Below are 16,781 nucleotides of genomic sequence, written 5' to 3'. Positions count from 1 at the left end.
ATGAGGCTGTGGATCACGACACGCCCTTTAACCCATTTTTTTCTGAAATACGTTACAGATAAATGAGTCGATTAATACTTTGGGTATATAGTTTGTTTTATAATCTTCGTTTAGGCTGCGATCACATAGAAGTATATACGGTATACGGTATTCGCGAAATACGCTCATTCGATCAGGCTGAGTTCACATAGTATACTCCTATGTGAACTCAGCCTGATCGATTGAGCGTATTTCGCGAATACCGTATACCGTATACTTCTATGTGATCGCAGCCTTACGGGCAAAGATAATTTAGGGACATTGCACAATGCACATGCACGGTGAGATAAGACAGGTATTGCACAATGAAGATAAATCCTCGCTAGTCATGCTGGTATTATGATTATTTGTCATCCCTGCTAGTTCCCCATGGCCGGTTAGCTCAGTTGGTTAGAGCGTCGTGCTTATAAAGCGAATGTCGTGGGTTCGATCCCCATACTGGCCAGACTTACATTTCTTTATTGCATCATATCATAAATAGCTAATGGAAGAAAACAAAATGGGTCATTTTTGTGGGACAAAATCTTTTATTTATTTACTCTTTTTTTGTTACTATTTTTGTTACTGTTTTTGCCCATATAAAAAAAGATGACCGGATTGACAGCCTCAATCCGGGAGCCTTTAGTCACCACCCCTCCCCTATCAAAAATTATTAGCATAGCTCATATTTTTATACAGGATACAAAGACGAGAGAAATATTTTAGAAATATTGTTTTTAGTAAACGCAGCACAATTTTAAATCTGCCCCTCGGTAAACTTTGACTCATGGACATCTCGGATTGTCCACTATTATAGGCACCCGTTAACGTTACCCATCAAACACAAAACGTTTTTGACCGTCATTCGCAACAGGATAGAAAAGGTTGCCAGAAAACGTTTAAATGCTGGGTTACCGTTATAGGGTATAATTTATAAAACATGTACTTTATATTTATACATCAATGTAGGGCCTACATCATCAAAAGAGTTCTCCGTGTCAAAAAAAATGACACGGGATTTCTAAGCTTTTCTAGTGCTCATATGTATGATATAATAATGTGGGGGTAATTTTGAGGGTCACAGACTCAAAATAATGCTTGCTCAGGGCTTGCTCACCGCCGTTTTTGGATTCAGCAGGTCCAAATTAGTAAAGATACCCACAAAAACACTTCAACAATAAGCCGCATATTTTGAGATTTTCCTCCAGACTAAATGCACAAATTTGAAAGTAAAAAGGACAATTTGTGTTTTTATAGGCACAAAGGGAATCATTAATATTATTACGTAACAAACAGGAAAAAAATTATTCCCTTGGCTTATGGTATTGTCTGTCCAATTAACTAAGACACCCAGTTTTTGTTACTTATTTGAAAAAATATACACTTTCAAAGAAAGTCATGAAAGAAAAGTGTTAACATTCGCTGAGACCTAACGGGATTTTTGTGTTTCCAAAGCATTGAGTGAGAGTTTACCAGAAATTCTATTGAAATTGGAAGGTTTTTCTCAACACTTAAAAAATAATCCGGTAGAAGTTGGGTACCATTATTTTGGAAGGTCTCATTATGCAGATTTGTAGGTATGGCTATTTTGGATAGTGAATGGATGAATAGTAAATTAATTATACTCCTCACCAAAAACATTTTATAAAAATGAAAAATATAATTCAGGTCATAAAATGCAGACAGTGTTTCTAATTGGCATATATTTATTCTTAGTGTATTAACTCAATGATCCCAGCTGTCCCTCAACCAATTACAACAATTCGGCGTGGTATTTAAATCTTCTTCTGTGCATGCTTTTGGCTTGGCACATTTCTAAGAAAATACAAAAGCAGTGTTTAATACCTGGGATATTAAATTTTCTGATTTGGGTGCTTTGCAGTACTTATGGTTTAATTCTAGACTCCGATCCAAATCGAAACAGTATTTTTACTCAGATGAATGGTTTGACAAAGGCATTTGCAATATCATTGACCTTTTAAATATTGATGGGCCTCAACCTATTGTTCTTACATTTGATCAGTTGATTGAGAAATTTGGTATATCTCATAAAGATAAGAGATTTTATAATTTTCTTATTAAGAATATTCCATGTGAGTGGTTGGAGTATCCTAATATTCAAAATGATGATGTTTTTGAATTATTTGTGAAGAAGTTAATCGATGCTCCAAAAGTTCCTAAATATGCTTATTCGTTGATGTTGGACAAGTGCCTTCCAGATAAACAAATTTCCTCCTGGGAAACTTTTGCGGGCTTCACTGTGGATTCTGAAGAAATTCATCTTAGGAATTTCAAATGTTCCATTAGTTCCAAATTACGTTCATTTTATTTCAAATTTTTTCATGATGCCATTGCTTTTAATGATTTTTTATTTAAAATCAAAAGAAAAGATTCTCCCAACTGTGCTTTTTGTGATAAAGCTCCAGAAACTTCCTCCCACATTTTTTGCAATTGTGATATTGTTAAACCTATTTGGGAGGCGCTTGTTCAAGTTATCAAAGTTAAACATGACATTGATTTTGATTTGTCAACATTTGATAAATTATTTGGAGTGCCCTTAGATAAATATATCACTTACATTTGCTTATGTTTGAAATATCATATCTATCTGTGTAAATTTCAAGGCAAAAAACCTACTTTCGTTTCATTTAAAACTTTTCTGAATGTTCTTAAAGATACTGAATATTATATTGCTAAGAGGAAAGGTAAATTATCTGTGCATTTTAAAAAATGGAGATTTGAATTGTAACTTTTCACTTGTACACTGTATAATGTTTTAGTTGTACCACTGTAATCTATTTTTGTATGCTGCTTTTTTTTGTGCTTTTTCCATGTGATTTCTTGTGATTTCTATGTGATTTCTTTGTTTTGTTAATAAAAATACATGAAGATAAAAAAAAAGAAAATACAAATTGTATGTCATATGAATGTTCTGATGTTATTGGTGAGGAGTATAATTCACAATACACTCCAGACGCATAGTAACTTGCCCTATCATTTGTTATGATGCACCAACTGTGACATCTTTAGCGTATAACGCTGGCGAAGTTACGTAATAATCGGATTAACTATCATAGCAATGGGTGAAAACAATTTTTGAATATACCGCGCTGCACTGATACGCTCACACGGTACCTCTGCATTGAACCATATCATGTTGATCACTTGCACCTGTAAGATAAGTATCTTTGAAAAGACCCGTATTGTATTCAATCTATGATTATAGACATACACAGGTGATGAGTGCAACCTGCTTGTAGTGCGGCGCGGTATATTCAAAATTGTTTTCACCTATTGCTATGGCAGTTAATCCGATTTATTACGTAACTTCGCCAGCGTATAGAGGTTGTGCATGAAATTATTGAACCTGTGTCCTTCACCGAAATCATGGCACAGTGTAGTCCATTCAATCAAATATTGTCATCAACCTATTTGATCGTAGTGTATTTGTTATGCGGGTGACGACCTCTCGCGGTAGATTGCAAACATGTTTTTGTTGAATGCATTTGAGTAGACCGCCATTATTGTGAATTAGTAAAAGGATCAAAGAAAAAGGGTGGAATCACTAATCAATATGCATGATTACAATGTTCAAACACCCCTTACTGTAAATAGATTATCCCATCAAAAGTTTCAAGTCATTAGGAATATTCGGCAGGACCCATATATCTTGCTGTAAATCGGTCAAAATTGAATAAAAGTAGACAAGGAAGAATATTTTTTTATCGCTTTACTAATAATTTCTGTTAGGTCCGACCGTGTTTAGCCACTTTTCTTTCATGACTTTTTGCCAAAGTGAAAACTTTTCGAAATATATCCTAAAAACCGGGTGTCTAAGTTATTTGGACAGACTAATAGTAATTTTGGTTCTGGTTCTGGTTCTGGAGTATTAAGGCCAAAATCTTTAATGGTTGATTGTTTTTAATATATACCATACCAAGAAACACAATATTATCTAAACTGCGATTATATTCCATGAAATATTTTTGAAATTTAAAAAGATAGGCCCATGATGGACCTTCTTTATTGAAGCTAAATGAAAAACATATAAATTAAACGTTTAATATTGAAGAATATGCAATTTTCTTATTTTCGGAAAAAATAAAATTGTGATCTGAGAAGAAAATAGCAATTATATGATACCATTTTGAAAGTAGGCCTAATAATAATGTCAAACGCTTGTTTATGGGGGTCTTATACGTTACGAACCGAAGAAAATATATTTTGACCGCTACATTGCACATGCACGGTGAGATAAGACAGGTATTGCACAATGAAGATAAATCCTCGCTAGTCATGCTAGTATTATGATTATTTGTCATCCCTGTTCGTTCACCATGGCCGGTTAGCTCAGTTGGTTAGAGCGTCGTGCTAATAACGCGAATGTCGTGGGTTCGATCCCCATACTGGCCAGAATATCACTTATTTTATTGCATCATATCATAAATAGCTAATGGAAGAAAACAAAATGGGTCATTTTTGTGCGACAAAATCTTTTATTTATTTACTCTTTTTTTGTTACTATTTTTGCCCAAAAGATGACCGGATTGACAGCCTCAATCCGGGAGCCTATATAGTCACCACCCCTCCCCTATCAACAATTATTAGCATAGCTCGTATTTTTATACAGGGTACAAAGACCAGAGAAATATTTTAAGATTGGGTTTTTTTAGTAAACGCAGCACCATTTTTAATTTGACCCCTCAGTAAACTTTGACTCATGGACATCTCGGAGTGTCCACTATTATATGCACCCGTTAACGTTACCCATCAAACACAAAAACGTTTTTGACATCATTCGCAACAGGATAGAAAAGGTTGCCAGAAAACGTTTAAATGCTGGGTTATATAAAGGGTAGGCCTACATAAAGGGTATAATTTATAAAACATACTTTATATTACATACATCAATGTACATCATCAAAAGAGTGTAAGTGTAAGTGTAAGTAGTGCTCATATGTATGATATAATAATGTGGGGGTAATTTTGAGGGTCATAGACTCAAAATATAATGCTTGCTCAGGGCTTGCTCACAGGTCCAAATTAGTAAAGATACCAACTTTTACTCAAAAACGCTAACAACAATATAAGCACATATTTTGAGATTTTCCTCCAGACTAAAACCACTAAATGCACAAATTTGAAAGTAAAAAGGACAATTTGTGTTTTTATAGGCACAAAGGGAATCATTAATATTATTACGTAACAAACAGGAAAAAAATAATCGCCTCCCCGACGGGGAATTGAACCCCGGTCTCCCGCGTGACAGGCGGGGATACTCACCACTATACTATCGAGGATTGAGATATCATAGGAACTATTGATATAACTATTTGTATAAATAGACTAGTACTAGCTCTTTTGATGTATCCGAATATTATAGGCTTATATGGTAGTAATTCTGGTTCTGGAGTTTAAAGGGGCATTTCGTGATCCACAGCCTCATCCCCCCACTTTTCCCAAAAAAAGTTGAGATTTTTACACCACTGGATACCTCTGGCTACATAATGATTATGTACCAAATATTTCTTGCAGATTAATTCGTTTAGCAAAAATATCGCCAAATTTGAATTTCGTTCTGGTGCACCAGAACGAAATTACAACACATTGTCTATGGAGCAGTGTAATACATAAATCATGCATAACTCGCAAACGCAAAATCGGAATCAACTGAAATTTTGGAAATAAGCTTTTTTCGTGGATATCTACTGAGAGGATGCTAGGATCACGAAATCCTCCTTTAGGCTGCGTTCACATAGAAGTATACTATTCGGGTATACGGTGCACGTTTTGCGTATAGCTTAAATCGAGCAAGGCAATTTCATAGTACCGGGTCACATAAGGCTACGATCGCATAGAAGTATACTATTCGGGTATACGATGCACGTTTTGCAGGTGCACGCGTATAGATTAAATCGAGCAAGGTAATTTCATAGTACCGGGTCACATAAGAGCTATTCGAAAAGGCCGTATACCTGCGTATAATATAGTATAGTGGGAATCGCGCATGTTCGATTTTAGTGCAGCGTATACCGTCCAAATTTTAAAAACCTAAACCATATGTGGGAAAATTCATTTTTTTAATAGATGCACTATCTAATTCTGCACATTATGACACCTCATTGAATGCAATGTGACCGCAAGAAGTAAAGTTACAAGCATTTGATAAGACGAAGAAAATGGGTAAACTGACAACTCGCTATTCGCTATACGAAATACACTCATACGATCAGGCTGAGTTCACATAGTATACTCCTATATGAACTCAGCCTGAATGAATGAGCGTATTTCGTATAGCGAATACCGTATACCGTATACTTCTATGTGAACTCAGCCTAAAAGAGGCCAAAATCTTCAATGGTTGATTGTTTTTAATAAATACCATACCAAGAAACACAATATCATGTAAACTGCGATTATATTCCTTGAAATATTTTTGAAATTATTGAAGAATATGCAATTTTCCTTATTTTCGGAGAAAATAAAATTGTGATCTGAGAAGAAATGAGCAATTATATGATACCATTTTAAAAGTAGGCCTAATAATATGTCAAACGCTTGTTTTGGGGGTCTTATACGTTATACGAACAAATGTTCAGTTCCGAAGAAAATCGAACGGATTTAATATTGCAATATATTTTGACCTCTGCATTGCACATGCACGATGAGATGACAGGTATTGCACAATGAAGATAAATCCTCGCTAGTCATGCTTTATTATTTGTCATCCCTGCTCGTTCCCCATGGCCGGTTAGCTCAGTTGGTTAGAGCGTCGTGCTAATAACGCGAATGTCGTGGGTTCGATCCCCATACTGGCCAGAATATCACTTATTTTATTGCATCATATCATAAATATCTAATGGAAGAAATCAAAATGGGTCATTTTTGTGGGACAAAATCTTTTATTTATTTACTCTTTTTTGTTACTATTTTTGTTACTATTTTTGCCCATATAAAAAAAAGATGACCGGATTGACAGCCTTTAGTCACCACCCCCTCCCATATCAAAAATTATTAGCATAGCTCGTATTTTTATACAGGGTACAAAGACCAGAGAAATATTTCAGAATTGTTTTTAGTAAACGCAGCACAATACAATTTTAAATTGGACCCCTCAGTAAACGTTGACTCATGGACATCTCGGAGTGTCCACTAGTAATGTTATAGTCACCCGTTACCAGGGAGGTAAATAACATGTTAACTGGGTGGGCAAATGCCCACCCAGTAAATTATTTTGCCCACCCAGTAAATTCAACTTGCCCATTGCCCAAAAGTGCCCACCCAGTAAATTATTTTGCCCACAAAAAATTGGGCACCATATAATAATTATCATAAAACTAGTACCAACGTGCATATATCTTGATATCAACTTGCATTTTGAAAGTGATGTGGAATAATGAAAGTGATGTATCTTTTCTTAAGGGCTGGGGTATGAACGTTTGGACAGTATTTATTGTGGGACATTAGAGCACATCAGACCTATCGAATTGCATTCTGAATACGAAGAATGTCATTCTGATGTCAAATAATTTTGATTTTTTGAAATTCGCAATTTAATACACATTTTATGGCAAATCATTAAAAATTGATATTTTTGATATTTAACAGTACTTGAAGTAAACTTTGTAAATCTGATGATTTATACTTATTGTGTATGTAGGTGGGATGAAAAGCCGACGATCAATTGAAAATTTTGACCTTTCGTATTGAAGATATGGATTTTTTTTCCCAAAACACCAAAAAAAATTAGGTCTTTTTGGGAAAAAAATCCATATCTTTAATATGAAAGGTCAAAATTTTCAATTGACCGTCGGCTTTTCCTCCCTGCTACATACACTTTAAGAATATGTCATTAGATTTATATAATTTACTTCGAGGACTGTTATATATCAAAAATTTGAAAAATATCAAATTTTTATAATTTGTCATAAAATTTGTATTATATTGTGATTTTCAAAAAATGAAAATTATTTGATATCAGAAAGACATGCTTCGTATTCACAATGCAATTGATAGGTCTGAGGTACTCTCATGTCCCACAAAAAATACTGTCGAAACGCAATAAACGCTCATTTTAGTTCCCTTAACATTTGCCAATTTATTCATTTACCATGAGTAGGAATAATTATCACACAGTACAAAATGGTATAGGAAGCCAAATATTAATAAGATCTTATAATGAGACCATGAATTTAGATATTCTTGAATAAGGCGTGTGTTTTAATAGACTTGGAACATCAAGTTATATTTGAAACTTAATTCAGATATACATTGCTCATTTCAAGTCTTTGGGCATGCACAAATAGGTAATACTATTATGAAAATGATTTCTTGCAATCAATCTAAACTTTAAATGTTGAAAGAATACATGTTATTTTACCTAATCATTACTTGTTACACCTAAACATCGGGGCCTGTGTTATAAGAATTGCCAAAATAAACATTTTAATTATAGTTGGGAAATAGGTCAATAATAAGGGTTGTCCATATAATTATTGCCAAATTCTACGGTAGATTAATTTACCGCCTTAGGTGGAAAATACCGGGGAATATGCAACTTTGGGCTACTCAAAAACCCTGCCAAACTTTGGATAACTAGAGCGATAACCGCACCATAGCTGAACCATGTGGCTTCGGCAGTATATTGTGGTAGGCCTATACCACTGTCACCCAGAGTCTGTAACAGACATAATCTCCAAATGCTACGAAGGTATGCACGAGGTAAGTTAGGCGGATGACTGTGACGATCTGATTCTGATCAAGCAGCAATAGGCCTACTGTGCTGGATAGTATTAATTTGAATAAGACTGTTTCATTAATTGCCGTTTCAATATACCTTGATCGTGGGAAGCTGGCATTTTGAAAACTTGACTTTTGACCTTGTATGACCCCCTTAATGACCTTAAATGAATTTTAAAATATTAAAAACATGTTAAGAATGTCATAAGGATCATTGCATTTAAATTTCAGCTCAATTGAAGCATTTTGAAAACTTGACCTTTGACCCTTTTATTGCCCCCTTAATGACCTTAAATGAATTTTAAAATATATTTTAAATGTTTAGAATGTCATAAGGACCATTGCATTTAAATTTCAGCTCAATTGCAGCATTTTGAAAAACGTGACTTTGGACCCCTTAAAGACCCCTTAATGACCTTAAATAAATTTTAAAATATTTTTAAAATGTTTAGAATGTCATAAGGATTATTGCATATAAATTTCAGCTCAATTGGAGCATTTTGAAGAACTTGACCTTTGACCCGTTTATGACCCCTTAATGACCTTAAATAAATTTTAAAATGTTTTAAACATGTTTAGAATGTCATAAGGATCATTGCATTCAAATTTAAGCTCAATCGGAGCATTTTCGGTTAAAATGACCTTTTTTGACCCCTGTGACCCCTGGATGACCTCTGACGTTTGGAAATATTTACATTATATTCTTTATGTTTTCCTCTTTCATATGACACCACTCATGGGGTCATACCTTCGTGGCATTTTGAGATATGTCCATTTCAGACCAAATGGTTAGTTAGTAACCTAGTGAGCTAGTAACCTAGTGAGGAACCTAGGAACCTAGTAACATACACTAATATAGGCTGATACCATTCCATGGTTCAGCAAAAAGTCACAAAAATATGCTGAAGATAATTAAAAGCGCGGTAATAGTAAAAGTCAAAACATTATTTCACCGTAATACCAAATAAAAACATTACCCTTCCCATCTAACTTTACTGCTTTTTCCCTGCCTAGGACAGGTGTGTGATTCTTCAGGATTTATCCAGATTTCCTGGATTTTTTTGTGGCCAAAATTTACGCAATTTTATTGATTTTCAGCCCATTGGGGGGATATTTAGCCTAATTTTGCACTGTTTTTCAGGATTTTCTACTACTTCCTGGATATTTCCCAAGATTTGAATCACACCCCTGCTAGGAGTAATTGTGAGTGATAATTAGTGCAAGATTTTTAAATGTCCAGTGAAATATAATACGATATACAATTTTTCTTGAAAGTTGCAACATGAATATGCTAATAACATGCATATAGGGGGAGGGTAAAGTCCACTTTTAACATCAAAGCCAACTTCCACGCAAAACCAGGTATACATTTCCGAAAATCCAAACGCCTGGATGAAATTAATTATCACTGCCCACCCAGTAAATTATTTTCCCTAATTTGAGGGCAAAAATAAATTTAATTGCCCACCCAGTAAATTATCCTTATTTACCTCCCTGCCCGTTACCCATCAAAAACAAAACGTTTTTGACATCATTCGCAACAGGATAGAAAAGGTTGCCAGAAAACGTCTAAATGCTGGGTTATATAAAGGGTACATAAGGGTATAATTTATAAAACGTTTTCATAACATTCAAAATAGTTTTTTGAAAACTTACTGCAAAATATTCTGACACAATTTAAGGGCTCTGGTATGAGCGTTTGGACATTAGAGCACATCAGACATATCGAATTGTATTCTGAATACGAAGAATGTCCTTCTGATATCAAATAATTTTTTTTTTTTAAATTAATTCGCGATACAATACCGTTTTTATGACAAATAATTAAAAATTGATATTTTTGATATTTAACAGTCCTCAAAGTAAACTTTATAAATCTAATGATATGTGCTTAAAGACTTGTATGTAACTTGGATGAAACCCCGACGATCAATTGAAAATTTTGACCTTTCGTATTGAAGATATGGATTTTCCCCAAAACACCAAAAAAAAAAGTCTTTTGGGGCAAAAATGTTAATGTATAGTCTTCAATATGAAAGGTCAAAGTTTTCAATTGATCGCCGGCTTTTCATCCCAGCTATATGCATACACTTGAAGTACATATCATTAGATTTATAAAGTTTACTTCGAGGACTGTTATGTTATATATCAAAAAATTTAATAATTTGTCATAAAATTTGTATCGCGTATTTAAAAAAATCTAAATTATTTGATATCAGAAGGGCATTTCTTTGTATTCAAAGTGTTGACAAAATATTGGACAAAATGGTTTCCCAAAAATATTTTCAATAACACTTTCAAATTCAATAACAACATTTTAAAATGTTGTTATGTGAAGATAGCTCATGCACAAAAAAGCTCTGCTATCTACTGAAGATAGCATACAAACTATCGAATCGACTCACAGCTATAATAGATCACATAATCATTCAAGTTTCCTCTGCTATTATATCCTTTGAAGATAGTAAACAGATCTGCTGCCATGCAGTACTACACGTACAATGTATCTATTGTAGATAACAAACGGAGCTCTGCTAATGATCTAATTCAGAATAATATAAGGTAGCACACAAAGCTCTGCTATCTGCTGAAAATATCACACAAAGTATTGCTATCTACTGAAAATTGGCTCTCAAAGCTCTGATATCTACTGAAGATAGCAAAATAGTTATGCTATATTATAGCATGCAAAGTTAAAGATCTGCTATCGACTTCAAATACTGAAAAAACACACAAAGCATATATCTAGCATATTAAAGACAACATTCTACTCTGCTGAAGATAGTAACCACCTGACACAGACAGACAGAAGATAGCAAACAAAGATCTGACATCTATGAGGATAGCACATAAATCTCCACTGCTATCCTTTAAAGATAAGATATAAGATCTGATCTACATGATAGCCCGCAATTCACAAGATCCTGCTATCTACTGAAGATAGCACACGTAGCTCTGCTAACGATAATACTAAAGAACAACATACACAAAACTGTGGAATCTACTGTAGACAGCACACAGAAATCTATACTATCTATACAGACGCTGTCACAAACAACTCTTCTAAAGATTATCTCATCTGTCTAGCCAGCTATCTGGGATAGCACAAAAAGCATTGCTATCTACTGAATACAGCACCCAACTTCCATACTGCAGCAAACAACTTCTGATCTGCTATGATGAAGGTAGCACGCGGAGATTGGAGCATTGCTACACTGCCAATGACTGCAAATAATGTTGGTCAAAAAAATGACCAACAGTTTGGTCTATACACAACACATGAAACAGTTGGTCAAAATTTGACCAACAAGAGTTGTACAAAAATTATGACCAACAGTTGGTTTACAAAAACTTGCTCAAATATTAAGTAAAGTATTTACCCAACATAGTTGGGCAATTTTTTTACCAATTATTGTTCAAAATTTGAACAAACTGTTGGGCATTTTTACACGGTATTGGTTCATATGTTGGTTTATTTTTGCATAACTGTTAAGCAAAATATTTGACCAACATAGTTGGGTAAATATTTTTCACTAATTGTTGGGCAATATTCAATATAATTGTTGGGCAAATAGTTGATTGTACCAATTGTTGGACAAAATTTGATTAAACTGTTGGGCATTTTACACATTATTGGTTCATATGTTGGTTTATTTTTTGCTTAATTATTAAGCAAAATATTTGCCAAATTAGTTGGGCAAATATTTTTCAATTGTGAGGTGAGTTTTCTCTAAATTAATTATAAATACATACATTATTACACGGTGTTATTTGCCTCATTTCATTCTGACCACTGTGTATGAAAAAATACTGAGAAATTTAGTGAAGTTATTTTCAAATACTTGATTGATTAATAAAAAACTGATACGTAAGCTTATTAACTGCTCAGTACAGACTGCCATCATGCATGCATGGCCATGCGTGCATATCACAAGTGTCTGACTCGTACATATGTAGGCCTACATGTCGTAAAACAACTTCACTAAATTTCTCAGTATTTTTTCATACACAGTGGTCAGAATGAAATGAGGCAAGTAACACCGTGTAATAATGTATGTATTTATAATTAATTTAGAGAAAACTCACCTTTAAAGGTGTCAATTAGCTGTGCCAGCCCCCCACTCTGCTAGCACCCCAGAGGCTCCGGAAGAATATTGGGGGGGGCCCAAAATTTGTGGCCTTCTCCGAGGCGCGAAACGCTGAAGGGGGTGGGTGCGGGAGGGGGTATCCCCCTCCCGCGCGAAGCGCGGAAGCTTTTGACATGCATACATTTTTACATGAATTGTACCTTACATTTTGTATTATACCCTAAAATAATGAATTTTACCTTAAAATTATGAATCTGACCCTAAAATTATGAATTTTACCTGAAAATTTATGAATTTGACCCTAAAATTATGAATTTTACCCGAAAATTTATGAATTTTACCCTAAAATTATGAATTTTACCCCTAAAATTATGAATTTTACCCCTTAAATTATGAATTTTACCTCAGATTATTGGGGGGGGGCTCTAGGGTACTTGGGCCCCCCCACCAAAATTATTGAGGGGGCCGGGCCCCCCCAGGCCCCGGCGGTTCCGGAGCCACTGCACCCATGTCATCCGCCATTTTACCATAAGATCGAAAATGTGCTTTCCAGAACCGAACCGCGAGAATGTTGACCAACTGTTGTTCAATGAAAAGACAACAGTGCGCATGATCGAAATCTTTGCTCAACATTTTACATCTTTTTGCCCAACAACTTGTAATTCACGCAATTTACTACAAAGTAGCCCAACTGATGTGATTTATTTTGCACAACAGTCGTATATAAATTACGTGGCCAAAAACTTAACCAACTTTACTCCTCTCGTACAATGTAGTAAAATAAAGATAAATAAATGGTCAAAATAAGAGGTTGCCCAATAAGAATTTAGATTTAACTATTATTGGGCAAGCCGTGACCAACAAATAAGTAAAAGAGTTTGCCCAACCAAATAGGAAGAAAGATTTGACCAACTTTTTTGCAGTGTATCCACTGAAGATAACACACCCCGTGTCTGTCCTCTACCTCTATACTTAGCATTGTCCTAGGCTTCTATATTCTAGCAAATTTTAATAAGGCCTAAAAAATTATGAATTTTACCCCTAAAATTATGAATTTTACCCTTAAATTATGAATTTTACCTCAGATTATTGGGGGGGCTCTAGGGTACTTGGGCCCCCACCAAAATTATTGAGGGGGCCGGGCCCCCCAGGCCCCGGCGGTTCCGGAGCCACTGCACCCATGTCATCCGCCATTTTACCATAAGATCGAAAATGTGCTTTCCAGAACCGAACCGCGAGAATGTTGACCAACTGTTGTTCAATGAAAAGACAACAGTGCGCATGATCGAAATCTTTGCTCAACATTTTACATCTTTTTGCCCAACAACTTGTAATTCACGCAATTTACTACAAAGTAGCCCAACTGATGTGATTTATTTTGCACAACAGTCGTATATAAATTACGTGGCCAAAAACTTAACCAACTTTACTCCTCTCGTAGTAAAATAAAGATAAATAAATGGTCAAAATAAGAGGTTGCCCAATAAGAATTTAGATTTAACTATTATTGGGCAAGCCGTGACCAACAAATAAGTAAAAGAGTTTGCCCAACCAAATAGGAAGAAAGATTTGACCAACTTTTTTGCAGTGTATCCACTGAAGATAACACACCCCGTGTCTGTCCTCTACCTCTATACTTAGCATTGTCCTAGGCTTCTATATTCTAGCAAATTTTAATAAGGCCTAAAAAATTGTTTGATTGGCGAAACATAAAAAAAAAATTAGGGTAGTTGGGTCGGGATTTTTTTTTACTTTTAAAGCTGTAAATTGTGTTTGATAAAGGCCTTGGAACCTTTTTCTTCGTTTTTTTTTAAAATTTAATTAATTAATTTTATTTTTATTTATTTATTTTTTGCAAAAACAACAACAACAAACAAACCCACCCCCAAAAAAATCAGGTTGGTTGGGCCTAATTTTATGGTTGGTCGGGTTACGTCAATTAAACAATTCTTTTTAGGCCTAATCGATTTCAGTCGATCTAAACTTGGCTATATTCTTTGCCATAAATTATAAAAATATTAGTAACAAAACAACTGCCAGGAAAAACTATAATGAGGTAAAACGAAAGAAAACCAAATTATTAATATTATCTTAGCCGGCCGCTTCTATGGGGGTGGGGTATAAAGTCATAATGACTTTAATTAAAACACTTGCTCTGTTGTCCTTATGAATTGGGCTGGATTCATTATAAGTTGGGACATAATGTACAGATAAAGAAAAAAAATCAGGGTTGAAAACTTATTATAAAAGATTAAAAATTATGGTTTTAAAACTTTTAAAACAATAATTGTGCTCTGCTTAAAGCCAGAAATGAATTTATGTACGCTTTTTTAAATGATTTTTTTTCTTCAAACCTTTTTCTTTAATTAATTTGTAATGTTTATTACGGCAGTCCGGGTCATAGTCTCATATGCCTAATTGGAATCAGAATACAAGAAAGTTTTGAGGTCTGTAAAGGGGGGGGGGGCAAAAAATTTTTGCGATGATTTTTTTTTGCATCAGGCCCCCCTTCTCTCTCTCTCTCTCTTCCGTAAAGTACAGTCCGCCTCTGGCGTATCACGTACTGTGATGGCTGTGTGCATGCCAAGTAAAGATATATACAGTGCAGGTGATAAGGTTCTACAAACTACTGTGCGATAAAAAACCAGGCTGGCTTAACGGAGCTTGATGGTCTGCACACCTTGCTTGAATCCAGCTACGGCTGTGCAGTTGATGAGATCTTGAGGCAGGTTATTCCATAGCCTAATGGTGTCCGGAAAGAATGACTGCCGGTACACAACTGTCCTGGCGAAGGGAATCAAGTATCTCATTGAGTGTCCTCTCAGTGCTATAGTTGGAATCAGATAGGTATGGGGAACATCAACTTAACTATCCGGAACATCATCACCACTTTGGTCTGTGCACGGCGTTCCTGAAGGGTGGGCCACTGGAGTTGGTCTAACATGGCAGTAACACTACTGGTGGTTCTGTAGTCCCCATAAACAAACCGTGCAAAGCGCCGTTGTACCATCTCCAGCTTTTGGACATTGCATGATGTTGAAGGATCCCATATTATGCTGGAGTATTCGATGATAGGGCGTACTAAGGTCTGTAGCACATCTCCTTGGTCTTTCTGGGACACTGGTGAAGGTTACGTTGCAAGAACGCTCTGGTGGCATTTGCTTTATTTGTAACGGAGTTGATATGATGGTTCCAGCTGAGGTTCTTACTGATATTAACACCAAGATATTTGGCTGAGTCTACCTCCTCGAGAGTATGATTGTGGATAGTGTATGGCTGTTGAATAGGCTTCTTCTTATTTGTGATGCGGATGACTTGGCACTTCTGGGGGTGGAACTTCATCTGCCAGTCATTTTCCCATTGCTGTAGATGATCCAGGTCGTGCTGTAATAAACGTGTGTCCTCCTCCGATTTAATGTGGCGATACAGGACACAATCGTCCGCGAATAGTCTGGCTGTTGTACCCGCCGAAATACAGTCAGGAAGGTCGTTTATAAACAACAAGAACAGCAAAGGTCCTAAAACACTTCCTTGTGGCACACCAGATAAGACTGGTGTCGTTCCAGATGTTGACCCTTCCAGGATGACTTGTTGGGTGCGATTATGCAGAAATTCATAATACCATGCTTACAAGTGTTTGTGAACCTGAGACGAATATATTCGTCTCAGTTGTGAACGGCCCGTCCCTTATTTCGCCTAAACTCTTCCCCCTGGCCGCCCTTTTCATCATGACATCGTTCGTGGCGAGTGTTGTACTTCTGATATCCTGTACACTCAGAAATGAACGACTGGTAAAAATGTGCAATCTACACATACGTGTCCTCAGCCCTGTGTATAATTTGCTAGCCCAATTGGGCGATTTTTAAAGATTTTCAGCATTTTTCCTCCCGTAGAAACCAACAGTTAAGGGGAAAATTGGGCGACTTTATGGTGATT

General features: G+C 35.6%; 4 non-coding genes across 4 annotated transcripts; 3 read left to right on the top strand and 1 right to left on the bottom strand.

Moving 5' to 3' along the window:
- The first annotated feature begins 410 nt into the window (after nt 1-410).
- On the top strand, nt 411-484 carry Trnai-uau (transfer RNA isoleucine (anticodon UAU)). The gene has a single exon. It is a non-coding gene; the product is annotated as a tRNA-Ile (tRNA).
- A 3,873-nt stretch (nt 485-4,357) lies between these two features.
- Nucleotides 4,358-4,431, top strand: Trnai-aau (transfer RNA isoleucine (anticodon AAU)). Its single transcript has one exon. It is a non-coding gene; the product is annotated as a tRNA-Ile (tRNA).
- Nucleotides 4,432-5,246: 815 nt separating this feature from the next.
- On the bottom strand, nt 5,247-5,318 carry Trnad-guc (transfer RNA aspartic acid (anticodon GUC)). The gene has a single exon. It is a non-coding gene; the product is annotated as a tRNA-Asp (tRNA).
- Nucleotides 5,319-6,763: 1,445 nt separating this feature from the next.
- Nucleotides 6,764-6,837, top strand: Trnai-aau (transfer RNA isoleucine (anticodon AAU)). The gene has a single exon. It is a non-coding gene; the product is annotated as a tRNA-Ile (tRNA).
- Nucleotides 6,838-16,781: the final 9,944 nt, after the last annotated feature.

The sequence above is a fragment of the Amphiura filiformis genome, chromosome 4, assembly GCF_039555335.1.
Source record: "Amphiura filiformis chromosome 4, Afil_fr2py, whole genome shotgun sequence".
NCBI classification, from domain to species: Eukaryota; Metazoa; Echinodermata; class Ophiuroidea; order Amphilepidida; family Amphiuridae; genus Amphiura; species Amphiura filiformis.
This window is presented reverse-complemented; position numbering and strand designations above follow the sequence as displayed.